This window comes from Pristiophorus japonicus, chromosome 7, assembly GCF_044704955.1.
Source record: "Pristiophorus japonicus isolate sPriJap1 chromosome 7, sPriJap1.hap1, whole genome shotgun sequence".
In the NCBI taxonomy this organism is placed as follows: domain Eukaryota; kingdom Metazoa; phylum Chordata; class Chondrichthyes; family Pristiophoridae; genus Pristiophorus; species Pristiophorus japonicus.
In genome coordinates, this window is record NC_091983.1 from 42,594,544 (window position 1) to 42,621,290 (window position 26,747).

Below are 26,747 nucleotides of genomic sequence, written 5' to 3' on the forward strand. Positions count from 1 at the left end.
TGAATAGACAGTTCGTCTTTGCGAAGAATGTAACATTTGCTTGGGTATGGCAAACCAATCACCTTTGAGGATACAACTCTTCACCACCGATAAAATCGGTTCCTGGCTGGTCCAGGTCTTAACTTGTTGAGCTGTGACAGGGGTTCCTTCACTCTCAAAAGCATCCATAACTAACAATAGGTCCGCCGGTTGTGGCGTTTCCACCTCCAGTTTGGGCAACGGCAGACTGATCAAAGCATCAGCACAATTCTTGGTGCCAGGTCTATGGCCCACCTCTGGATGCGGGATTAAGCATTGGTATTGATACCTTTGTTTTTAGAGAACAGTGAAATGAGTGGCTTGTGATCTGTCTCCAGTTCCAACCGAAGACAAAACACTGATGCATCTTTTTAACCCCATACACACAGACTAGTGCTTCTTTCTCTTCCATGCAGTGGGCTCTTTCCCCTTTAGCCAAACCTTTTGAAGCATAGGCGACTGGTTGAAGTTTACCCAACTCATTAGCTTGTTGGAGTACGCAATCAATTCCATATGACGAAGCATCACAGGCCAATATTAAACATTTACATGGGTCATCATGTACCAGCAGCTTGTTAGACCAAAGCAGATTAGTGGCTTTCTCAAAAGCTCTGTCTTGAGACACACCCCACACCCAGTCGTCGCCTTTTCTTAGCAGCATGTGCAGTGGTTCTAATAAGGTGCTCAATTTAGGTAGGAAGTTACCGAAGTAGTTGAGTACACCCAGGAATGAACGCAGCTCTGTCACATTCTGTGGCTTGGGGACATTCTTGATGGCTTTGGTTTTCGCATCCGTGGGCCTGATGCCGTCAGCAGTAATTTTTCTCCCCAGGAATGCGACCTCTGGTGCCATGAGGATGCACATCGAGTGTTTCAGTCTCAGTCCCACTTTGTCCAGATGGTGTAGAACCTCTTCCAGGTTGTTCAGATGTTCCTCGGAGTCACAACCTGTGATCAAGGTGTCATCTTGGAACACGACGGTTCTGGGAATGAACTTCAGTAGACTCTCCATGTTCCTCTGAAATATTGCTGCAGGTGAGCGAATTCCAAAAGGGCACCTGTGATAAATAAACAATCCTTTATGAGTGTTAATGCACGTAAGTCTCTTCGATGTCTTGATCAGCTTCTGTGTCATGTAGGCTGATGTCAAATCCAGTTTGGTGAACGACTTCCCCCTGGCTAGCGTTGCAAACAAGTCATCAGCCTTCAGTAATGGGTACTGATCCTGTTTCGAAACCCTTTTGATCGTAGCCTTGTAGTCGCCACAGATTCTGACTGTGCCATCACTTTTCAGCACAGGAACAATGGGGCTGGCCCATTCATTAAATTCAACCGGTGATATGATCCTTTCACGCTGGAGTCTGTCCAGTTCGATTTTGACCTTCTCCCTCATCTTGCCCGAGCTTTATGATGGATGGGTCCTGCATCCGAGTCCACGTGGATCTGCACCTTGGCTGCCGTGAAGTTTCCGATGCCTGATTCGAACAGCGAGGGGAACTTGCTCAGTACTTGGGCACATGTATCTTTCTCCGACAACAACACCATGATGTCGGTCCAATCACATCTGAATTTTTCAAGCCTGTTCCTGCCGAACAGCGTTGGGCCATTGCCAGGGACAATCCATAGCGGTAACTCGTGAACCGCACCGTCATACGACACGTTAAGTGTGGCACTGCCAAACACCGTTATGAGTTCTTTGGTGTACGTGCGCAACTTGGCATTGACTGGACTCAGCCTGGGCCTCACAGCCTTAGTATCCCACAGCTTATCAAATGATCTCTGGCTCATTATCGATTGACTCGCCGCCCCCCCACCCCCCACCGCCCTGTCCAGTTCCATCGATACCGGCACCCCATTAAATTTCACGTTGATCATTATCGGTTTGCTCTTAGTTAGGAACGAGTACAGTCCATACACTTCCTCCTCTGGTATCTCGGATTGCGTATCCGGATCCGTGCTAGTCTGACCATCATCCTCCACGTGGTGTGTCGCAGCACGCTTGCTCATCTGCGGACACTTGTGCTGGAGAAGCCCCATTCTCAGACAGCCTTTGTAACTATATTGCTTAAATTGGCACTGCTGATGTCGGTGATTTCCCCCACAATGCCAACACAGAGAAATCGAATGCATTCCTGCTGGCAGACTTTGGGCAGCCACAGGTTTCGCGTACACTGTCGGGACGGCCCTGCCATGTGCCGTTCTGCAGAACGCCGAATCAATCATATTTACAGTACTTGCTGAGTTTTGATTTTTCACTGATATCTGCTTTAGGCTTCTATCCGTCGTCATGCATGACTGAGTGATCGTGGTGGCCCTGTTCAAGTCTAACGTCTCCACCGCCAGTAGCTTATGCAGGATCACCTTGTGGTTGATACCGATTATAAAGAAGTCCCGCAGCATGTCTGCCAACACAGCCCCAAACTTAAATGGTCCTGCTAAGCGTCTCAGGTCGGCAACGAATTCTGCCGCATACTGACCCTCTGAGCGAACGTGCATATAAAATCTGTATCTCAAGGTGATGATGCCGTCGTCTGACTTAATGTGGTCCTGTACCAGTGTACACAATTCTTCATACATCTTCTCTGTTGGACTCACAGGCAGGAGTCGATTCTTTATCAGACCATAAATTTTTGGACCGCAAACCGTGAGGAACACCGCCCGGTGCCGATCTGCGTCGCCGACCTCCTCCATTTTGTTGGCCACGAAGAATTGGCTCAAAAAGTCTGCCCAATCTTCTCCTTCCATAAATCGCTCCAACAATCCAATTGTGCTCATTTTTGCATACAAAGGTTCTTGTTGCCTCGTCGTCAAATGTTGTGTATGCAATAACTGTTACACTGAATACTGTTTAACTCCAAGAGGTATGACCTTGGCTTTGCTTTATTCAGGCCCAACTTGACGAATATACAAAATGGCTGGCCTTTTATACTTGGGCTGCAAACACGTGCGTGTGCCCAAGTATAAAAGACCTGCCAAAATGCCTGCAACAGTGACGCCATCTAGTGGCTAGTGATCCCAAAAGTACATACATAACACTCTCACCACCAGATTAAACACAAGTAGTAGGTATAAACTATAACATACCATTGAATTTTCACATAGGCTTCGCACTGATCAATTTAAGCTCAAAGTCGAGAGACTCAAATGATTGAAAGCCCCTGGTTCAAGAACATATTCTTGCCCAAACAGAAGTCAGCGGATTTGCAAGATGTTGCAGAGACATCGTTGGTGGTATTTCTCTTGTGATTTGAGGTTCCAGATGCTCAAATGCTCAGGCGAGGGGTGGCAATTTCAGCCCCATAGTGTTGTAGGGTTTGCCATACCAAATTTGCACTATATTCAGAGTCAGGTGATTTAGCTCTGTTCTCGATCAGGCCAACATCCCCAGCATCAAAGAACTGACCACACTCGACCAGCTCCGTTGGGCGGGCCATATTGACTGCATGCCTGACACAAGACTCCCAAAGCAAGCGCTCTACTTGGAACTCCTACACGGCATTCGATCCCCAGGTAGGCAGAGGAAATGTTTCAATGACACCCTCAAAGCCTCCTTGATAAAGTGCAACATCCCCACCGACACCTGGGAATCCCTGGCCAAAGACTGCCCTAAGTGGAGGAAGAGCATCCGGGAGGGCGCTGAGCACCTCAAATCTCATCGCCAAGAGCATGGAGAAAACAAGCGCAGACAGTGGAAGGAGCGTGCGGCAAACCAGACTCCCCACCCACCCTTTTTTTCAACGAATGTCTGGCCCACCTGCGACAGAGACTGTAATTCCCATATTGGACCGTACAGTCACCTGAGAACTCACTTTGAGAGTGGAAGCAAGTCTTCCTCGATTTCGAAGGACGACCTATGATGATGATAATGTTCCAGAAAGAGTACTGGTCAAAAGCAGAGCGAGGCCGGCCTGCCACTGATCCACCTATTCCTGCTCCTATTAATTATGTTCTACTGTTGGTAATCGTTTAGTGATGGCTGAATGCACTCCCTGTTCAGCAGCAAAGGTCGTGAAATGTATTTCCTGTCCAGGAGCAATGGTCAGCGAGGGGTCGGATCGGGAAACAAATAGCAACTCATGATTTCTTACCAAATTTCATGATTTATAAGAGTTTGTCTCATGATTTATGAGACTGTGGGGTTAGTACGAGTGCAATTAACAAAAGGCAAATGGAAGTGTTTTGTTTGGGCACAGTTTAGAGGACAGCTCATTAGCTTAGTCCCAAGTGCCGACTTAGACATGTGCAAAGAGTACGTTAATGGTGTGGGTGCAATGGGGTCGAAGTGAAAATAAATCTTGCAGACCTTTGGAAAAGCTCCAATAGGCACTTTAACTCATTAGCAGCCTTTGCCAATGTGAAAGAGGAAGAGATTAAGGAGTGACAGGCAAAAATTAAAGGAAAGAAATCCCAAAGTGCGAGCATGAGTCTGCAGACAGTAAAGAGCAGTCCTATATTTCCAGCAAGTTTACTATGTTTTTGTTTATGCTAACACTAAAGTAATCATAATTGTTCTGGTTTGAAATTCAAATATTCAATTCTTTACAAGTTATTTTATATTACAAAATCTAATTTGTAGATTGCTAAAAAAAAATTAGTAGCAATTAGGAAATGCCTCTGCATCCTCTTTGTTATTATATACAATTCTGACAGGACTGGACAGGTTAGATGCAGGAAGAATGTTCCCGATGTTGGGGAAGTCCAGAACCAGGGGTCAGCCATTTAGGATCGAGCTGAGGAGTAGCTCCTTCACTCAGAGAGTTGTTAACCTCTGGAATTCTCTACCGCAGAGAGTTGTTGATGCCAGTTCGTTAGATATATTCAAGAGGGAGTTCGATATGGCCCTGATGGCTCAAGGGATCAAGGGGTATGGAGAGAAAGCAGGAAAGGGGTAGTGAGGTGAATAATCATAGAAACATAGAAATAGGTGCAGGAGTAGGCCATTCGGCCCTTGGAGCCTGCACCACCATTCAATCAGCCATGATCTTATTAAATGGTGGTGCAGGCTCGAAGGGCCGAATGGCCTACTCCTGCACCTATTTTTTATGTTTCTATCTCGCTCTCCAACAAGTACTCTGTTCTGAGAACCAGTTAGGGCAATAGTGGTTCTGGGGAGTGCAGCCAGAGCCAAGTACACAGCACCACGGGTGGCTCAGCTGCACGGGGGGGGATGGGGTGTGGTGGGGGTCCGGGGATGGTGGCGGGGGATGAAAAAGAATGGAAGAGCTATAGTGGAAGGGGGTTCAACAGTCGGGGAACAGACAGGCATTTCTCCGGCCGCAGACGTGACTCCACGATGGTATGTTGCCTCCCTGGTGCCAGGGTCAAGGATGTCACGGAGTGGCTGCAGGGCATTCTGGGGGGGAGAGGATGAACAGCCAAAGGTTGTGGTCCATATTGGGACCAATGACATAGGTACAAAGAGGGATGATGTCCTGCAGGCAGAGTTTAGGGAGCTAGGAGAGAGATTAAAAAGCAGGACCTCAAAGGTAGTAATCTCCGGATTACTCCCGGTGCCACGAGCTTGTGAGTACAGAATAGGAGGATAGAACAGATGAATACATTGCTCGAGAGATGGTGCAGGCAGGAAGGCTTTAGTTTCCTGAGGCATTGGGACTGCTTCTGGGGGAGGTATGAGCCGAACGAGTTGCACCTCAACAGAGGCGGGATCAATATCCTCCCGGGAGGGGGGGAGGGAGGGGTCGGGGGTTGCAAGTGCTGTTGGGGAGGATTTAAACAGCTTGGCAGGGGGATGGGAACCTGAAAATAGGTTAAGTAGGGAGGGGAGTAATGCTGGAATTAGAAAGCAAAAATAAAGAAAGTGAGTTTGAAGGAGAGAGGAAACAAGCAGGAAAAAAGGGTAAAAAAAAACAAATTTAAAAGGCATTTTGTCTCAATACACATAGCATTCGTAACAAAATAGATGAGTTGACGGCACAAATAGATACAAATGAGTATGATCTGTTAGCTATTACAGAGACGTGATTGCAAGGTGACCAGGACTGGAAATTAAATATTTAGTGGTATTTGACAATCCGGAAGGACAGACAGAAAGGAAAAGGAGGTGGGGTAGTTCTATTGATAAAGGATGGAATCATTGCAATAGTGAGAAATGATATTGGCTCAAATGATCAGAATGTTGAAACAGTTTGGGCGGAGATAAGGAACAATAAAGGGAAAAAGTCACTGGTGGGCATAGTCTATAGGCCCCCTAACAATAGCAACTCTGTTGGTCGGAGTATAAACTAGGAAATAGTGGGGGCTTGTAAAAAGGGAACAACAATAATCATGGATGATTTTAACCTCCATATTGATTGGACAAATCAAATTGGTCTGGGTAACCTTGAGGAAGAGTTCATACAGTGCATAAGGGACGGGTTCCTTGAGCAGTATGTAATGGAACCAACCAGGGGCAGGCTATCTTGGATCTGGTCCTGTGAAATGAGACAGGATTAATAAACAATCTCCTAGTAAAGGATCCCCTCGGAATGAGTGATCATAGCATGATTGAATTTTAAATTCAGATGGAGGCTGAGAAAGTTGGATCTCAAACCAGCGTACTAAGCTTAAATAAAGGAGACTATGAAGGTACGAGGGCAGAGTTGGCTAAAGTGGACTGGGAAAATAGATTAAAATGTAGGACAGTTGATGAACAGTGGCATACATTTAACAAGCTATTTCACAACACTGAAGAAAAACATATTCCAGTGAGGAGAAAAGGGTGTAAAAGAAAAGATAGCAATCCGTGGCTCACTAAAGAAATAAAGGACGGTATCCAATTAAAAACAAGGGCATACAAAGTGGCCAAAACTAGTGGGAGGATAGATGATTGGAAAGCTTTTAAAAGCCAGCAAAGAATGACTAAAAAAATGATTAAAAAAGGGAAAATAGACTAAGTAAACTAGCACAAAATATAAAAACAGATAGCAAGAGTTTCTATAGTTATATAAAAAGGAAAAGAGTTGCAAAAGTAAATGTTGGTCCCTTAGAGGACGAGACCGGAGAATTAGTAATGGGGAACATGGAGATGGCAGAAATTCTGAACAAATCTTTACGGCAGAGGACACAAACAATATCCCAACAGTGGAGTGTCAAGGGGCTATGGGGGGGAGGAACTTAACACAGTCACAATCACTAAGGAAGTGGTACTCAGTAAGATAATGATACTAAAGTTAGATAAATCCCCTGGACCTGATGGCTTGCATCCTAGGGTCTTAAGAGAAGTAGTGGCAGGGATAGTGGATGCATTGGTTGTAATTTACCAAAATTCCCTGGAATCTGGGGAGGTCCCAGCAGATTGGAAAATTGCAAATGTAACACTCCTATTTAAAAAAGGAGACAGACAAAAAGCAGGAAACTATAGACCAGTTAACCTAACATCTGTTATTGGGAAAATGTTGGAATCCATTATTAAAGAAGCAGTAGAAGAACATTTGGAAAAGCATCATTCAGTCAAGCAGAGTCAGCATGGATTTATGAAGGGGAAGTCATGTTTGACAAATTTGCTGGAATTCCTTGAGGATGTAACGAACAGGGTAGAGAAAGGGGAACCAGTGGATGTGGTGTATTTGGACTTCCAGAAGGCATTTGACAAGATGCCACATAAAAGGTTACTGCACAAGATAAAAGTTCACGTGGTTGGGGGTAATATATTAGCATGGATAAAGGATTGGCTAACTAACAGAAAACAGAGAGTCGGGATAAATGATTCATTCTCGGGTTGGCAATGAGTAACTAGTTGGGTGCTGCAGGGATCAGTGCTGGGACCCCAACTATTTACAATCTATATTAACGACTTGGAAGAAAAAAACGAGTGTAACTTAGCCAAGTTTGCTGACATTACAAAGCTGGGAGGAAAAGCAATGTGTGAGGATGACACAAAAAATCTGCAAAAGGATATAGATAGGCTAAGTGAGTGGGCAAATATTTGGCAGATGGACTATAATGTTGGAAAGTGTGAGATCAATCAAAGAGCAAGTTATTATTTAAATGGAGAAATATTGCAAAGTGCTGCAGTACAGCGGGACCTGGGGGTACTTGTGCATGAAACACAAAAGGTAGCATACAAGTACAGCAAGTGATCAGAAAGGCCAATGGAATCTTGGCCTTAATTGCAAAGGGGATGGAGTATAAAAGCAGGGAAGTCTTGCTACAGTTATACAGGGTATTGATGAGGCCACACCTGGAATACTGTGTGCAGTTTTGGTTTCCATATTTACAAAAGGATATACTTGCTTTGGAGGCAATTCACAGAAGGTTCACTAGGTTGATTCCGGAGATGAGGGGGTTGATTTATGAGGAAAGGTTGAGTAGGTTGGGCCTCTACTCATTGGAATTCAGAAGAATGAGAGGTGATCTAATTGAAACGTATAGGATTATGAGGGGGCTTGACAAGGAGGATGCAGAGAGGATGTTTCCGCTGATAGGGGAGACTAGAACTATGGGGCATAATCTTAGAATAAAGGGCCACCAATTTAAAACTGAGATGAGGAGGAATTTCTTCTCTCAGAGGGTTGTAAATCTGTGGAATTCGCTGCTTCAGAGAGCTGTGGAAGCTGGGACATTGAATAAATTTAAGACAGAGATAGACAGTTTCTTAACCAATAAGGGATTAAGGGATTATGGGGAGAGGGCAGGGAAGTGGACCTGAGTCCATGATCGTATTAAATGGTGGAGCAGGCTCCAGGGGCCGTATGGCCTACTCCTGCTCCTATTTCTTATGTTCTTATGTTCTGATGAGTGGTTGTTGGTGTGATATTTGAGGCGAGACTTTTGATGCTGTTAATAAAATGTTAATTTGAACGTTTGCATTCCCGTCTTGTGTAGTATTGTGTAATTTCACCGAGATGTGCCATTATTGTAACACATAGCCTGGGCAATATCATCTTCAATCGTCAGCTTCCTCCATTCAAGAAATGCGATGCATTATGAGCTGCTGACATGTGGCCCGACAGAAATGCCACGTGCCGCCTCAGTGCCTGCTGCTGCTCCTCCTCCTCATCTGGTTAAACATCTGGGGGCCACGGAAGGCTCCTCTTCCTCCTCCTCCTGAGGTGGGGCTGCAATCCCCACTGGCAATGTCTGGGCCCTCATTATGGCCATGTTGTGCAGTATGCAGCACACCACAATGAATCGCGACACTTGTTGAGGGCAGTATTGAAGGCTGCCTCCAGAGCGGTCCAGGCCTCGGAAACACTGCTTCAGCACCCTTATTGTCTGCTCGATGATGTTGCGGATGGCCGCATGGTTGTCATTATAGCGATGCTGCGCATGGGTGGTGGAGTTCCGGAGGGGATCGTTGGCCAAATGTGTAGTCCGTATCCTTTGTTCTCGAGCAGCCAGATGCGCCATTCCCATGGTGGCTGAAACATTCGTGGCACATTGCTCTCATGCAGGATGAACGCATTATGTGTGTTGCCAAGATAGCGGGCATTCACTGCGAAGATGAGCTGTGTGAGGTCGCACAGCAGTTGTACATTCAGGGAGTGGTATCCCTTTCTGTTTTGGAAGACCTCGGAAATCTGGAGTGGTGCTCGCAAGGCCATGTGTGGCAGTCGATGGCTCCTTGAACGAACGGGATGCCCGCTATCCTGGTAAAGCCACATGTCCGCTCACCCTGTTTATCCCTGCTCATTGGGAACATGATGAAGTCCATTCTCCAACTGTACAGAGTGTGTGTTATGTCACGGATGCGGCCATGTGCAGTGAATTGAAAGACGCTGCATATGTCCCCTAATGCAGCCTGGAAGAAGCCGGAGGCATAGGAAGTTAACCCTGATAGGTCCTTACTATACAGTATAAATGCACACGAGGCCCATGCTTGAGAGAAGGTCAGACTGTGACCTGTCCTTTATTCCTTAGCATTCAAAGTGATGAAGGTGGGTGGAGCTTCCCCTTTTGTACCTGAAGGCCCAGGTTAGGAGTGTCTCCCACCTAGTGGTCATTGTTCTCACAGTGTACAACTTAGATCAGATTATACATGGGTTACATTGCTGGTTGAATACATGACATCTCCTCCACCCCAAAGTCTTATTGGGATCACAGGTTAAGTCTCTCTGGTGGTTTACACTCTCTTGTAGAGCGCCTGAGTTGGGGCTCCGGTTGTTGGGCGCTGGCCTGAGTGTCTGCTGTTTGCGGTGCCTCAGGCCTGTCTGGACTGCCCACAGTGACTGGGCTCTCCTCCCTTTGGTTCTGGTGTTTAGTCACCTGTGGTGGAGTGAACTCTATACCGTGTTCTTCCTCTGCTTCTTCTATGAGGTTGCTGAACCTCCTTTTTGTTTGATCCACATGTTTGCGGCAGATTTGTCCATTGGTAAGTTTAACTACCAGAATCCTATTTCCCTCTTTGGCAATCACAGTGCCTGCGAGCCATTTGGGCCCTGCAGCATAGTTGAGGACAAAAACAGGCTCATTTACATCAATACATCGCGCCCTCGCATTCCTGTCATGGTAGTCATATTGTGACTGGCGCCTGCTCTCGACAATTTCTTTCATGGTGGGGTGTATAAGGGATGACCTAGTTTTGAGCGTCCTTTTCATTAGCAGCTCTGTGGGTGGAACCCTTGTGAGCGAGTGTGGTCGGGATCTATAGGCCAACAGGAGGCGTGATAAGCGTCTTTGTAGGGAACCCCCTTGGATTCTGAGCTTCTCCTGTTTGATTATCTGCACTGCTCGTTCTGCCTGGCCATTTGAGGCCGGCTTGAACGATGCCGTTCTGACATGGTTAATTCCATTGCCTGCCATGAAGTCCTGGAATTCAGTGCTTGTGAAGCACGGGCCATTGTCGCTGACCAAGACGTCCGGTAGACTGTGGGCCGCGAACATTGCCCGTAGACTTTCTACCGTGGCAGAGGATGTGCTTGAATTTAAAATGTCACACTCAATCCATTTGGAGTAGGCGTCTACTACAACCAAAAACATTTTTCCCATGAAAGGACCTGCGTAGTCCACGTGGATGCGTGACCAAGGCTTGGCGGGCCATGGCCAGAGGCTATGGGGGGCTTCCCTGGGCGCATTGCCCAGCTGAGCACACGTGTTGCACCTGCGAACACAAAGTTCCAGATCTGCGTCGATCCCTGGCCACCAAACGTGTGACCTGGCAATTGTCTTCATCATGACAATGCCCGGGTGCTCATTGTGGAGTTCTCTGATGAACACCTCTCTGCCCATCTGGGGTATGACTACGCGGTTTCCCTACAGTAGGCAATCGGCCTGAATCGAGAGTTCATCCCTGCGCCTGTGAAATGGTTTAAATTCCTCAGGGCATGCCCAGTACGTGGCTGCCCAGTCCTCATTCAGGACACATTTCTTGACTAGAGACAATAGCGGGTCTCTATTTGTCCAGACTTTAATCTGACGGGCTGTCACGGGTGAGCCTTCACTTCCGAAAGCTTCAACAGCCATGACCATCTCAGCAGCATGCTCGGTAGCCCCTTCAGTGGTGGCTAGTGGGAGCCGGCTGAGTGCATCAGCGCAATTTTCGGTGCCCGGTCTGTGTATAGTCATAGGTGGCTAACGTGAGTGCCCATCTCTGTATGCGGGCCGATGCGTTTGCATTTATGGCCTTGTTATCGGCCAAAAGGGACGTTAGGGGTTTGTGATCTGTCTCCAGCTCAAAGTTCCTGCCAAACAGGTACTGGTGCATATTCTTTACAGCATATACACATGCGAGCGCCTCCTTTTCTACCATCCCGTAACCCCTTTCTGCCAGACTTCTGGAGGCATAAACTACCGGCTGTAACTGACCCTTGACATTGACATGCTGCAACACACACCTGACCCCATAGGACAACGCATCGCACGTTAACACAATTTCTTACAAGGGTCGTATAGTGTTAACAGAGTGTTGGAACATAACAAATTGCGTGCTCTATTAAAAGCCCTTTCCTGGCTGTCCCCCCAGACCCATTCGCGACCTTTGCGTAGGAGCACGTGTAGCGGCTCTAGCAGCGTGCTCAATTTGGGAAGAAAGTTACCAAAATAGTTCAGGAGCCCCAGGAATGAACGCAGCTCCGTCGTGTTACGGGGTCTGGGTGCTCTCTGGATTGCTTCCGTCTTGGACGCAGTAGGGCTGATCCCGTCTGCTGCTACCCTCTTCCCCAGGAATTCTACCTCTCGAGCTAGGAAGACGCACTTCGCCTTTTTCAGTCGCAGACCTACCCGGTCCAGTCTGCGTAGCACCTCCTCCCGGTTGTGGAGGTGTTCTTCGGTATCGTAACCCATGATGAGGATGTCGTCCTGAAAAACCACCATCCCTGGAATCGACTTGAGGAGGCTTTCCATATTTCGTTGAATGATCGCGGCGGCCGAGCGAATCCCGAACGGACATCTGTTGTACTCATGATGGTGGTCAGCTTTTTCGACTCACTCGCCAGCTCTTGGGTCATGTAAGCTAAGGTCAGGTCCAATTTTGAAAAAAGTTTGCCACCAGATAGCGTCGCAAAGAGGTCCTCCGCTCTCGGTAGCGGGTACTGGTCTTGGAGTGACACCCGATTGATGGTGGCCTTATAATCATCACATATCCTGACCGACCCATCCGCCTCGGGCTCGCCCAGTCACTGAATTCGACTGGCGAGATGATGCCTTCCCTCAGCAGGCAGTCCAATTCGCCTTCTATCTTTTCCTGCATCATGTACGGCACCGCTCTGGCCTTGTGGTGTACTGGCCTGGCGTCCGGGTTTGTGTTTATCACTACCTTGGCCCCCATGAAAGTGCCAATGCCGGGTTGAAATAATGAGTCAAATTTGTCCAGGATCTGTGAGCATGATACTCGCTCCACAGAGGAAATTGCATTGACATCGCCCCATTTCCAGTTCATGACAGCAAGCCAACTCCTTCCCAGTAGTGCGGGACCGTCCCCTGGGACAATCCAGAGTGGCAACCTGTTCTCCGAATCTTTGTGGGTCATGACTACCGTGGCGCTGCCTAGCACCAGAATGATCTCCTTTGTGTAAGTCCGTAGCTGTGCGTCAATCGGCGATAATTTTGGCCTCCTGGCTTTGGACGTCCACAACTTTTTGAACTGTTTGATACCCATCAGGGACTGGCTGGCCCCCGTGTCCATCTCCATTGATACTGGGATGCCATTGAGGAGCACTTTCATCATTATCGGTGGCGTCCTGGTGTCTGAACTGTCTACGTGCTCCACATGAACTCGCTGAACTTCAGCTTCCAGCGATTTCCCCCAGCGTTCATTTCTGCAATTTCTGCAGGTATTTTGCTCATCTCTGCAACCTCTGGCTGAGTGTGTGCCTCCACGCCTCCAACATGAGTTGTTGTTGGAAACAAAAGGTCCCTTGTCAGTCGATCGTCCCTAACGGCATCTGTTATTGCCCTTGAGTGCACCATTAACAGGTGTTGATGGCCCCATTACTGGCCACATTGTCCCTTGCAATGGTGTGAATCACCGTTCAGCTTGCCATTGTCTCTGTAGAACTCCCCCTCTGGGTTCGACTACATGTTGGGGCATGCCCGATTGCCCCTGTCTGCCTGGAGAACTGTGTGCTGCTTTAACAATGTTGAATCTCTGTCCCAACCATTCCTTAACACAGTACCTCTTGTCTGTTCTGCTAGTGGCCATGCTCGTGTGGTTTAAATCCCAGTTTCTCGTCGCCATTGATAGGTCCTTACTATAAAGTATAAATGCACACGAGGCCCATGCTTGAGAGGTCAGTCTGTGACCTGTCCTTTATTTCTTAGCATTCAAAGTGATGAAGGTGGGCGGAGCTTCCCCTTTTGTACCTGAAGGCCCAGGTTAGGAGTGTCTCCCACCTAGTGGTCATTGTTCTCACAGTATACAACTTAGATCAGTTTATACATGGGTTACATTGCTGGTTGAATACATGACAAACCCCACAGTGAACTTCACTGGGAACGGTAGCACAGTCCTGTTGTCGATGTCAGGCTGCAGGTCTGCCTGCAGGAGATGGCATATCTGTGCGAGTACCTCCTTTTGGAAGCACAGCCTTCTGATACACTGCTCCTCCGACATGTCCAGGTATGAGCATTGCTCCGGTATACCCGTGGAGGGGTAAGGCCTCCTTTCCCAATGTCTACAGGGTCTAGCAAATGCTATTGGCCATGTCAGTCATGGCCTGACATGGCCAACAGCCCTTCTATCTTGACACCGCCTCACAAGAGCATGTAGAAGGTGATGCTGGCGTGCTAGTAATGCACCCATGAAACTCTCAAACTCAAGTTGTTACGAACCTATCAGGTCAGATAAATCTGCTGCTGCCAAGTTGCACTCACTCCAACCTCCGGTTGTTCCTCCCTTCAAATAGACTCCAGGTATTTCCGAGAGAGTTTGGGACACCTGGGTTCACCGGTGAGTTCAGCGACAGATACTAAATGAGGCGGAGACACCTAATGTTGCGAGCGGGGCACTAGCGGGTCGTTGCACGCGTACTGACATCATGATCTGACTGAAATTACATGGTGAGGTGGTAGTGATTTGCGCCGCCTTAAACCTGAAACAAATTTTGCGGCAGGGCGCTACAACTTGCAAGGACGGGCGGTAAGTCATTCAAGGTGCATTACCGCCCCTCCGGGATGCTAACTGAGGTGCTGCGCCACACAATTTCTCATCCTCTGTTTTCTGTTCATTAGCCAATCTGCTATCCATGCTAATATATCACCCCCAACAGCAGTAACCTTTTATGTGGCACTTATTGAATGCCTTTTGGAAAGCCAAATACACCACATCTACTGGCTCCCTGTTACCCACCCTGCTCGTTACATCCTCAAAGAACTCAAATAAATTTGTCAAACATGATTTCCTTTTCATAAAACCATGTTGACTCTGCTTGATTGTGTTATGGTTTTTGTAAATGTCCTGCTGCTAGTTCCTTAATAATGACTTCCAGCATTTGCCCAATGAGAGAATGTTTGGCGAACTGGTCTATAGTTTCCTGCTTTTTGTCTCCCTCCTTTCTTGAATAGAGACGTTACATTTGCGGTTTTCCAATTTGCTGGGACCTTTCCAGAACCTAGGTAATTTTGGAAGGTTACAACCAACGCATCCACTATCTCTGCAGAAACTTCTTTTAAGACCTTAGGATGCAGGTCATCAGGTCCAGGGGATTTGTCAGCTTTTAGTCCAATTAGTTTGCCTTGTACTTTTTCTCTAGTGATAATGATTGCTTTAACCCTTTTGCCCCGTAATTTTGTACTATTATTGGGATGCTTTTAGTGCCTTCTACCGTGAAGATTGATACAAAATATTTGTTGAAAGTCTCTGCCAAGAGTAAGGTCTATTGGGGACTAAAATGGTGATCTGTGTGTGGAGGCAGAGGACGTGGGTAAGGTACTAAATGAATACTTTGCAACTGTCTTCATAAAAGAGGGGGATAATGCAGACATTGAAGTTCAGGAGGAAGATAGTGAAATATTGGATGGGATAAAAATAGGAAGAGAGGAAGTTTTAAGGGGTTTAGCATTCTTGAAAGTAGATAAATCGCCAGGACCAGATGAAATATATCTGAGGCCACTAAAGAAAGTAAGGGAGGAAATTTTTTCCTAGATGCGGCCAGGTTTCCCTCAGTTTTAATCTCCTTAAAAACTTCTAAACCAATGGACTTAAAATCTCTAAAAATTCTTGATAAAATTCTGCACTTAGTCCATCACCACCCCCTGCCCCCCACCCCCCCCCCCACCAATTCCACTGATTGTTATTTTTATTTCAACTAATCCTACTTTGTCACATATGTTTCTCTCATCCTCCTTTAAACCCTCTTCAATAAAAGCAATAACCTTCTCCATTGCCAATTTGGAAATGTCTTCTTTTGTATATAACTCTTGATAAAAGCTACGAGCTGCTTCCATAATCTCCTCACTTTCATTAATGATCTTTTCCCCGACCTTCAGCTCTCCAATTAATGATAACCTTTTTGTCGCAACGACTCTTACTCTAGAAAATATCGAGTGCATCTTTCTCCCTCCAATGCATCTTTAGCCTTTGCGCGGAGAATGGCCCCCTTGCATTTTTCAGCTTGCAATAATTCCCACTCTTCCTTTAAAACCTTCCACTTAGTCTCTGTTCCCTTATCTCCTCCGTCAACTGCTTTATAGATATCTTTAAACCTTCTGTTTATATTCTCTTCTTGACACCAGTTAGTTGTTGCTCTTTCTTTCCCATAAAGTACTGAAAAAACTTTTACTTCATATTTGAAATTATTCCACTAAACTCTTTTTTCAAGAATAAATGTTCCTTCCGAGCATTCTTCATTATAATTAAAATCCCTTCTTAAAAGCAATTTCTTTCAGGTACTGATTGTTTAAAATCCACACCCCTGGACCGATCTTAACTCTGCTGTTCCTAATTTTAAGAACCAAAGTCGAGTGGTCACTAAAAAATACTTTTTTATAATAAATCTCCATCACCTCAGAACTTAACCCTTCCGCATTAATACAAAATCTATTCTCACTCTGTTTTAAAATATCACTCACACAACCTCTTCTGGAGAACTCCCTTTTTATGGGGTTCCGATCAGTCCATAAGTCTCTCAAATTTAAATTTGTCATCATTTTTACAATCATCTCTGGAGTTATCATCCTTAAAGGTCATCCTTAAAGGGCCGAAATGTCCATCTGAGATAAAAAATACATTAAAATCCCCCACTATAAAAGGGTTTTCCGACTCTGCCACTTCTGTGAATAATCACCGAAAAAACTCACCACGCTTGCAATGGTCATGCAGCACATAGATATTAAAGAGATCACAATTCAATTCATCCATTTGTACATTTAGCTGTAAAAAATCTCCCCTCAGTGTCCTTGTCCACCAAGGCAATGTTTTCTTTTATGGACAAACTCACTAAAACAGCCACCCTTCTACGGTTATTATTTGCACAACTTGCAAATTCACCTTTCCAAACACTTTCGAGGATATCCTCATCCCAAAAGGTTTCTTGCAGACACAACAGGTCAGTGCCTTTAAAACACTGCAACAACTGCTGCAATTTCTTCTCGCCCCTCAGTCCATTCACATTAATCGAGACCAATGAAATCATTGCACCTAATAAAAGAAGTGTGCCTGATAATCCCCCCATCATTGTTTAATCTCTGGCCCTTCTCTCCTGACAGAAAGAGACAGTTTCTTAAACGATAAGGGGATAAGGGGTTATGGGGAATGGGCAGGGAAAGGAACCTGAGTCCATGATCGAATCATCCATGATCGCATTAAATGGCGGAGCAGTCTCGAGGGGCTGTATGGCCTACTCCTGCTTCTATTTCTTATGTTCTTATGTTCCCAACTTTTTGGGCAGCTATTGCTTTCTCCTGCAGCCTCCAGCTCTTTTTCACCTCCTGTTTGAACTTTCCCTGCTGTTTCAGCCTCTTCCGTACATCAAATTTAGGCCGTGGAACTATCCCTTCTCCCTCCTTCTGCCCCTCACTAACCCTTCCCTTTCCACATGATGTCCCCCCACCCCCCAATTCCATGTCTCCATCCTCCTCTGATTCCTCACTCTCAAGCTCTTCTGTAATCTCCCATCCCTGTTCCCCATCAGATACAGAATCTCCCTTCGCGAGTCCTCCTGCTAACATGGTCTCTCCAACAGTGCCACTTCCTTCAGCCTCACCTCCACCGCTGACCGTTGCTCCCCGTTTCTTCTCTCTCTGGGACAATGGCACGTCTCCACTCATCTTGTTCCCTTTTGCTGTCTTTGTCTCCCTGCTCCCATCCTGCTGCCCCTTTAAGGTTCCTGCCACTTGCACCCTCTCCTGGTCTTTCCCCCTCCTGCTCCCCAAGATGTACAACTCTCGTCTCTCTGGAGTACTTACACTTAACTCGCACCTGGCACCCACCTCTGCTCCGCCCACGGACACCTGAAGGTGAGCCATATAATGGCTCGACTCTGTCCCCGTGATGTCCTCCACTGACTTTGTCCTTTTCCACCATACTTGGTGTGTTTTCCACCATCCCCATCCTGTTTTCTGCTCTGCAATTTTCTACCTCTTCTTGCGCTATTTCCTCATTCCGTTCGGCGGGTGTATCCTCTGCCTGCTCTGCTCTTCTGGCCACTCCACTCACACCTCCTGCTCCTTCTCCCATCTACTCTTCACTCAAGGAGCTTCCTTCTGCCTCACACTCACAGCGGGTGGGGCCTTTGTGACAAACCGCACAGCTCTCCGCCTTGCAGTTCCGAGCAATGTGTCCAGACTTGTCACAGTTATAACAGTACAGGTCTGGACAGCTTCTTACTAAATGGCCGTGTCCAAGACAGTAATAGCAAACCACCTGGTTATCATGCAGAACCCGGAAGTACTGCACTGTCTCGAATTTTATGCTGTAGAGTAATGACTTCACCCCCTCTGGGAACCACACTATTAAATAACGGGTCCCATCGGCTACCTGCATTCCAGGATATTATCTCCCCTTTATTACTAAGCCAAGTTTAATGTCCCACGACTGCAACTTTTTTATCAGCACATCGTCCTCAACATAAACCAGCAGGTTTAAGAATGAAATGACCACCTCTTCGGAATAAGCAAAGATACATCCAAGTACTTCTCACCAACTTCAGGCTCAGTAAAAATCTTCTCGGCCACTGACCGTCACCAAATTCAACATTCGGCTTTGGTCGGCAAGCACTGCAACTTCCCTCACCGCAGTCCTCATGTACTGCCTGGATGATATCCCAAGCTCACATCTCCTGGCAGTGAACCACCACCGTGTTTTCTTTTCCAAACCTCCTGGGGTCCCGGCCCAAATCTTTGGGCCTTTATTCTCCCTTCTCAAGACATTCTCTCCCCAGATTAAATTCGCCAAAAAGGCCCTAAAATTGGAAAAAAAAAACACCAACATTTTACAAACTCACTCCAACTCCTGCAGTAATCAGCAGCACCTGCTCACTCCTAGCCTCTCCCATCGAGAGAGTGCTACCCACTGCGCCACGGCTGACATATCCATAGTTACATTGGGGAATGATGGGTATATCCACAGCTTAAATTGAGGGAATGTTGGTATATCCACAGTTAAATTGGAGGAATCTTGGGTATATCCACAGCTTAAATTGTGGGTATATCAGCTTAAGTTGTAAACCTGTGTCCCACTGCACTTTCAGTACAACTACATTCGTATGTCATAAGCTTTTATTGAGGGCTGTTTTTGAGTTGTCAGCTTTTTTGCAAATGGTGTCAGCACTTGCTACTTTTTGTTTGGCATGTACGGTAAACATCATGCACTGAGTCTATCACAAATATACGAAAGCCACTTTTAGTGTTGTGCAAAAAAGAGGGCCTAGCTCGAAGTCAGATTCATTAAAACAGGTTAAAGGGAGAGAACAGTAATGGGAGGCATGTTTTCCTGTCTTGCCGGAACCAATTCGAATCCAACATTCGGCTTTGGTTGGCAAGCAAAGCAACTTCCCTCACCACAGTCCTCATGTACTGCCTGGATGATATCCCAAGTTCGCATCTCCTGGCAATGAACTACCAGGACTGACATATGAAGAAAGACTGGATCGACTAGGCTTCTATTCGTTGGAATTTAGAAGAATGAGAGGGGATCTCATGGAAACATATAAAATTCTGATGAGACTGGACAGATTAGATGCAGGAAGAATGTTCCCAATGTTGGGGAAGTCCAGAACCAGGGGTCACAGTCTAAGGATAAGGGGAAAGTCATTTAGGACTGAGATGAGGAGAAACTTCTTCACTCAGAGAATTGTGAACCTGTGGAGTTCTCTACCACAGAAAATTCTTGAGGCCAGTTCGTTAGATATATTCAAAAGGGAGTTAGATGTGGCCCTTATGGCTAAAGGGATCAAGGGGTATGGAGAGAAAGCAGAAATGGGATACTAAAGTTGCATGATCAGCCATGATCATATTGAATGATGGTGCAGGCTCGAAGGGCCGAATAGCCTACTCCTGCACCTATTTTCTATGTTTCTATATTTCAAATCTTTTCCCAATTTGTGAAACTACTTTGCAATCCAAAAAGGAGAACTTCACAAATTATATATGGTTCTGAGTAAGAGCAGGAATATGGCTATTAATAACAAGTCTCTGACATTTAGCAAAGATTGGTCAGATTCAAGGCAATAGTTAAAGCAAATGTTTCTGGTGAGAACGCAACTGAAAGAATGTATCATGGGTGGTTTATAAGGTCAGAGTGGCAAGAATCAATTCGTATTTGTGTATGTGCTGGTCATTTAAAAAATATGCACAGTACAACTAGTCAATTTCCCTTGGTGTTGCACATGAGGGAGACTAAATCAAGTGCAGTATTTCAGTCACGCAGGGTTAGAGGGCCAGGAATAACTGGACCCAGCCAGGTAGGGGGAGAGAAGAGAGAGGGTGGGAGGCAGAGGGAAGGGGGAGAGAGAGGGGAAGAAAAGTCAGGGGGGGGAGAGAAGGAGGCAAAGGGGAGGAGAAAGAGAGGAAGAGGGAAAGAGGGAGAGGAGGATGAAGAAGGTAAGGGGAGAAGAGAGGGCAGAAATGATGTTAAGATGATTAGGAGGAAGAGTTAACCCAGGGCCTGTTTTGATGTTCTGTGGTGGGGACAGTGGGCAATGGGCGATTTCCCCATTCTGTGGGGGTTACGGGAAGACCAAGAATCCACTCAGTGAGGGGCCTAGTTGTTAATCAGGAGGAGAGGGAGGCCAAGGGCCGGAATTTGCTTTAGTGGGAAGGGGGTGTGACAGCCATCGTGCTGATTGGGTGGGGAATGGGAGAGGGCCATAAAGATGCTCAATGGAGGGAGAGGAATTAAGGGGCGAAATACCGATCAGTTGGAGAATGGGACTGTAATACTGTCCTGGTCATGAGGTTAGAGGACAATGCTGTGCAGTGCTGGGATGCTACTCACTGGGGAGGGGACTGGTTGGTGAGCCATTTGAAACTGCATGAAATACGATTTTTCAATAAATTTTGAAACGGCATGTTGCAACCCACTCAGCTATTTTAATAGATAATAGCTGTTTATTAAATACTTTCATATGGTTTTAAGTGGCTCAAGCATGTGCTACTGGTTTGTATTTAAGTGACTTACCAGTGCTGCTGAACTGCTATGAGACAAAGATGTTCTTCTAAATGACGGTATGTGGAATGTATGTACTTTTGGGATCACTAGCCACTAGAGGGCGTCACTGTTGGAGGCCATTGAGCTACATGCACTGGTGTGCAGCCCAAGTATAAAAGGCCAGCTGTTTTGTATATTAGTCACTTTGGACCTTAATAAAGCAGAGCCAAGGTTATACCTCTTGGAACAATCTAACAACATTTGGCGACGAGGCAACAAGAACCTTTGCATGCAAAAATGAGAACAATTGGAGAGATTTGTGAAAGGAGAAGATTGGGCAGACTTTGTGAACTGTTTGAGCCAGTTCTTAGTGGCTAACAAAATGGAGGAGGTTGGTGACGCAGATCGGCGCCGAATGGTGTTCCTCACGGTTTGCGGTCCAAAAATTTATGGTCTGATAAAGAATCTACTCCTGCCTGTGAGTCCAACAGAGAAGATGTATAAAGAATTGTGTACACTGGTACAGGACCACCTTAATTCAGACAAAGGCATCATCATCTCGAGATACAGATTTTACACACACGTTCGCTCAGAGGGCCAGAATGCAACGGAATTCGTTGCCAACCTGAGACATCTAGCGGGATCGTATAAGTTCGGGGCTGTGTTGGCAGATATGCTGCGGGACTTCTTTGTAATCGGCATCAACCACGAGGTGATCCTGAGTAAACTATTACAGTGGAGACGTTGGACTTGAACAGGGCCATCACGATCACTCAGTGATGCATGACAACGGGTCGAAGTCTAAAGCAGATATCAGTGAAAAATCGAAACTCGACAAGTACTGTAAATATGATTGATTCGGTGTTTGGCGGAGCGGCACAATGCAGGGCCTACCTGACTGCATGTGCGAAACCTGTGGCTGCCCAAAGTCCGCCAGCGGGAATGCATCCGATTTCTCCGTGTTGGCGTTGTGGGGGAAATCACCGGCACCAGCAGTGGCGATTTAAGCAATATAGTTGCAAAGGCTGTCTGAGAGCGGGGCAACTCCAGCGCAAGTGTCCGCAGATGAGCAAGCGTGCTGCGACACACCATGTGGAGGATGATGGTCAGACTAGCGCGGATCCGGATACGCAATCCGAGAAAACAGAGCAGCAAGTGTATGGACTGTACTCATTCCTAACTAAGAGCAAATCGATAATGATCAACGTGAAATTTAATGGGGTGCCGGTATCGATGGAACTGGACAAGGGGGCGAGTCAATTGTTAATGAGCCAAAGGGCATTCGACAAGCTGTGGGATACTAAAGCTGTGAGGCCCAAGCTGAGTCCAGTCAATGCCAAGTTGCGCGTGTACACCAAAGAACTCATAATGGTGAATGGCAGTGCCACAATTAGTGTCGTATGACGGTGCGGTTCACGAGTTACCGCTATGGATTGTCCCAGGCAATGGCCCAAAGCTGTTTGGCAGGAATTGGCTTGAAAAAATTAGATGCAACTGGAATGACATCAAGGCATTGTCGTCGTCGGAAGATACATGTGCCCAAGTACTGAGCAATTTCCCCTTGCTGTTCGAACCAGGCATCGGCAATTTCATGGCAGCCAAGGTGAAGATCCACGTGGACTTGGATGCAAGACCCGTCCATCTTAAAGCTCGGGTAGTTCCGTGTATGATGAGGGAGAAAGGTCGAAATCACACTGGACAGATTCCAGCGTGACGGGATCATATCACTGGTTGAATTTAATGAATGGGCCAGACCCATTGTTTCTGGGCTGAAAAGTGATGGCACAGTCAGAATCTGTGGAGACTACAAGGCTATGACCAACAGGGTTTTGAAACAGGATCCGTATCCATTCCCGAAGGCTGATGACTTGTTTGCAACGTTAGTCAGGGAAAGTCATTCACCAAACTGGACTTGACGTCGGCCTACATGACATAGGAGCTGGTCGAGATGTTGAAGAGACTTACGTGCATTAACATGCAAAAAAGGACTGTTTATTTATCACAGGTGCCCTTTTGGAATTCGCTTGGCTGCAGCAATTTTTCAGAGGAACATGGAGAGTCTACTGAAGTTCGTTCCCAGAACCGTCGTGTTCCAAGATGACATCCTGATCACAGGTCGTGACTCCGATGAACATCTGAACAACCTGGAAGAGGTTCTACATTGTGTGGACAAAGTGGGACTCAGACTGAAATGCTCGAAGTGCGTCTTCATGGCACCAGAGGTCGAATTCCTGGGGAGGAAAATTGCTGCTGACGGCATCAGGCCCACGGACGCGAAAACCAAGGACATCAAGAATGCACCCAAGCCGCAGAATATGACGGAGCTGTGTTCGTTCCTGGGTCTACACGACTACTTACGTAACTTCCTACCTAAATTGAGCACCTTATTAGAACCACTGCACATGCTGCTAAGAAAAGGCAATAACTGGGTGTGGAGTGCATCTTAAGACAGAGCTTTGGAGCAAGCCACTAATCTGCTTTGCTCTAACAAGCCACTAATCTGCTTTGCTCTAAATGTTTAGTATTGGCCTGTGATGCTTCGTCATATGGAAATGTTTGCGTACTCCAACAAGCTAATGAGTCGGGTAAACTTCAACCAGTCACGTATGCTTCAAAAGGTTTGTCTAAAGCGGAAAGAGCCTACAGGATGGTAGAGAAAGAAGCACTAGCCTGTGTGTATGGAGTTAAAAAGATGCATCAGTACCTGTTTGGTCTTCGGTTTGAACTGGAGACAGATCACAAGCCGATCATTTCACTGTTCTGTGAAAACAAAGGTATCAATACCAATGCTTCATCCCTCATCCAGAGGTGGGCGCTGACATTATCCGCTCATTCACCATAGACCTGGCACCGAGAATTGTGCTGATGCTTTGAGCCGTCTGCCGTTGCCCAGACCGGAGGTGGAAACGCCACAACCGGCGGACCTATTGTTAGTTATGGATGCTTTTGAGAGTGAAGGAACCCCTGTCACGTCTCAACAAGTTAAGACCTGGACCAGCCAGGACCTGATTTTATCGGTGGTGAAGAGTTACAAACTCAAAGGTGATTGGTCTGCCATACCCAAGCAAATGTACGAAGAGACCAAACCTTACATTCTTCGCAAAGCCGAACTGTCTATTCAGTCGGATTGTATACTGTGGGGCAATCGTGTTGTTATGCCCAAGAAAGGGAGAGAGAAATTTGTACGTGAGCTACATAGCACACATCCTGGCATTGTAATGATGAAAGCCATCGCTAGGTCTCATGTATGGTGGCTGGGAATTGACTCCGAGTTGGAATCATGTGTGCATCAGTGCAACACTTGTATGCAGCTCAGCAGAGCACCAGTGGAATCGCCGCTGAATCTGTGGTCGTGGCCATCGAAACCATGGTCCAGGATGCACATGGACTTTGCATATCCCTTCCTTGGGAAGATGTTTTTAGTTGTGGTAGATGCATATTCGAAGTGGATAGAGTGTATAATCATGTCAGCCAACACATCCAAATCTACCATTGAGAATCTCAATGTTGTGTTCGCGACACATGGTCTGCCTGACATCATTGTTAGCGACAATGGATCGTGCTTCACCAGTCAGGAGTTTCAAGAGTTCATGAAACTCAATGGTATCAAACATGTAAGGTCAGCACCGTTCAAATCTGCATCCAATGGGCAAGCAGAACGTGCTGTCCAAATCATAAAGCAGAGTATGAAGCGAGTAACCCAAGGGTCACTGCAGACCCGCCTGTCATGCATACTGCTTAGTTACAGGACAAGACCACACACGATTACCGAGGTCTCGCAGGCTGAACTAATGATGAAGAGAGGTCTTAAGACCAAACTATCTCTTGTACGCCCTGACTTGAATAATCATGTTGAATACAGAAGACAAAGCCAGCAAGGGTATCACAATCGCACAGCTGTGTCACGCGATATTTCTGTAAATGATCCTGTATATGTTCTGAATTATGGTCAAGGTCCCAAGTGGATCGCTGGTACTGTCATGGCCAAGGAGGGCAACAGAGTATTTATTGTCAAGCTCAAAAATGGGCAAACATGCAGGAAACATATGGATCAGACAAAGCTGCGGCACACAGACGAACCGGATCAGTCGGAGGAAGAGACAGTCGACGACTGACCAACTTACCCCCAGTCATCAGAGGACTCAATGGTCATCAGTGAATCGTGAATTTCAATCACTGACATGTTAAATTAAAATGGACTTTCAATCCGTGACATGGCCATTGTCACTCCCACCAGGTCAGCCACCCAGCCACCAGTCACAACAGACTCTTAACACTCACCCAAGGCTGGAGTTGAACTGAGACGGTCAACCTGGGAGCGTAAAACACCGGACCGTCTCAATTTGTAAACGACTGTGTTAATATCTCAGAGGGAGGTATTGTCATGTATTTACTTTTGGGATCACGAGCCAATAGATGGCGTCACTGGTGTGCAGCCTAAGTATAAAAGGCCAGCCATTTTGTATATTAATCACTTTGGGCCTTAATAAAGCAGAGCCAAGGTTACACCTCTTGGAGTTAAACAGTACTCAGTCTAACAGTTATTGCATACACAACAGTATGTGAAAAGATAATAAAGATGAGGGATGTTGAGCCCAAAGGTACCATACTAGCAGATGAGTGCTACCATCATGCTGAGAATATTTTGGCTACGAGAATTTAGGAAAAATATAGCACATAACATATAATTAAACGCTTCTCACACCGATTTGCTGCAAAAATGTGATGCTGAATACATTTCATGTCTTTCAACAGCATAGAGTTTCTTATTTCCTGAACTCCTTCACGCAAACATACCATCACTTCATGATGAGTCATGCTGCATTTAATTACCTTCCCTCTGCAGCCTGCCTTAATGACCAACAGAGCAGGAGTCTGCTCACAAACACATCGATAGCTTTTTCTTATTTTAACACCATTGGATGGGTGGATCTGGGGAGGGAAGGGAGAGATTTCCTCAGCGTGGGATGTAGAGTGAAATTGTAAATCAGCATGGAGCTTTCTGATTTTTTTTATTACATAGACCACACAGAGGAATTGTTTCCATTTGCAGCACCATTGTTGTCTCATCCACTAATTGCAGTTTTCACCTTTATCATCACTGGTTCTGCTTTCACGCTTATGCTGCCTTCTGTAATCTCTGAAGTTTCCTTTCTCTTCTTCAATGTTCAGTGCTTCAACTGACTAGTGCATAGCTCCTAAATACCAATAAAATGGGGCTAATAATAAAACATGAAAGCGCATATATAAAAAATACAAGTGCTGTATTGAAGCAGTGGCGGCTGCACTGAAAACTTTAAAAACGGAATGGCAGCAGAACACATGGCATCCGCTTCCTTTAACACTTGTTTTTTTTAAAAACAATTTCTGATTTTTTTAATAAATCATGGGTTTGGCAGTACTGCATTATTCAATTTGGAGAGGGCCTGGTCACCACTGGAGAGGACCTGGTCACCACTGGAGAGGACCTGGTCACCGCTGGAGAGGGCCTGGTCACCACTGGAGAGGACCTGGTCACCACTGGAGAGGACCTGGTCACCGCTGGAGAGGGCCTGGTCACCACTGGAAAGGACCTGGTCGCCACTGGAGAGGACCTGGTCGCCACTGGAGAGGACCTGGGCGCCACTGGAGAGGGCCTGGGCGCCACTGGAGAGGGCCTGGGCGCTACTGGAGAGGACCTGGTCACCACTGGAGAGGACCTGGGCGCCACTGGAGAGGGCCTGGGCGCCACTGGAGAGGGCCTGGGCGCCACTGGAGAGGACCTGGGCGC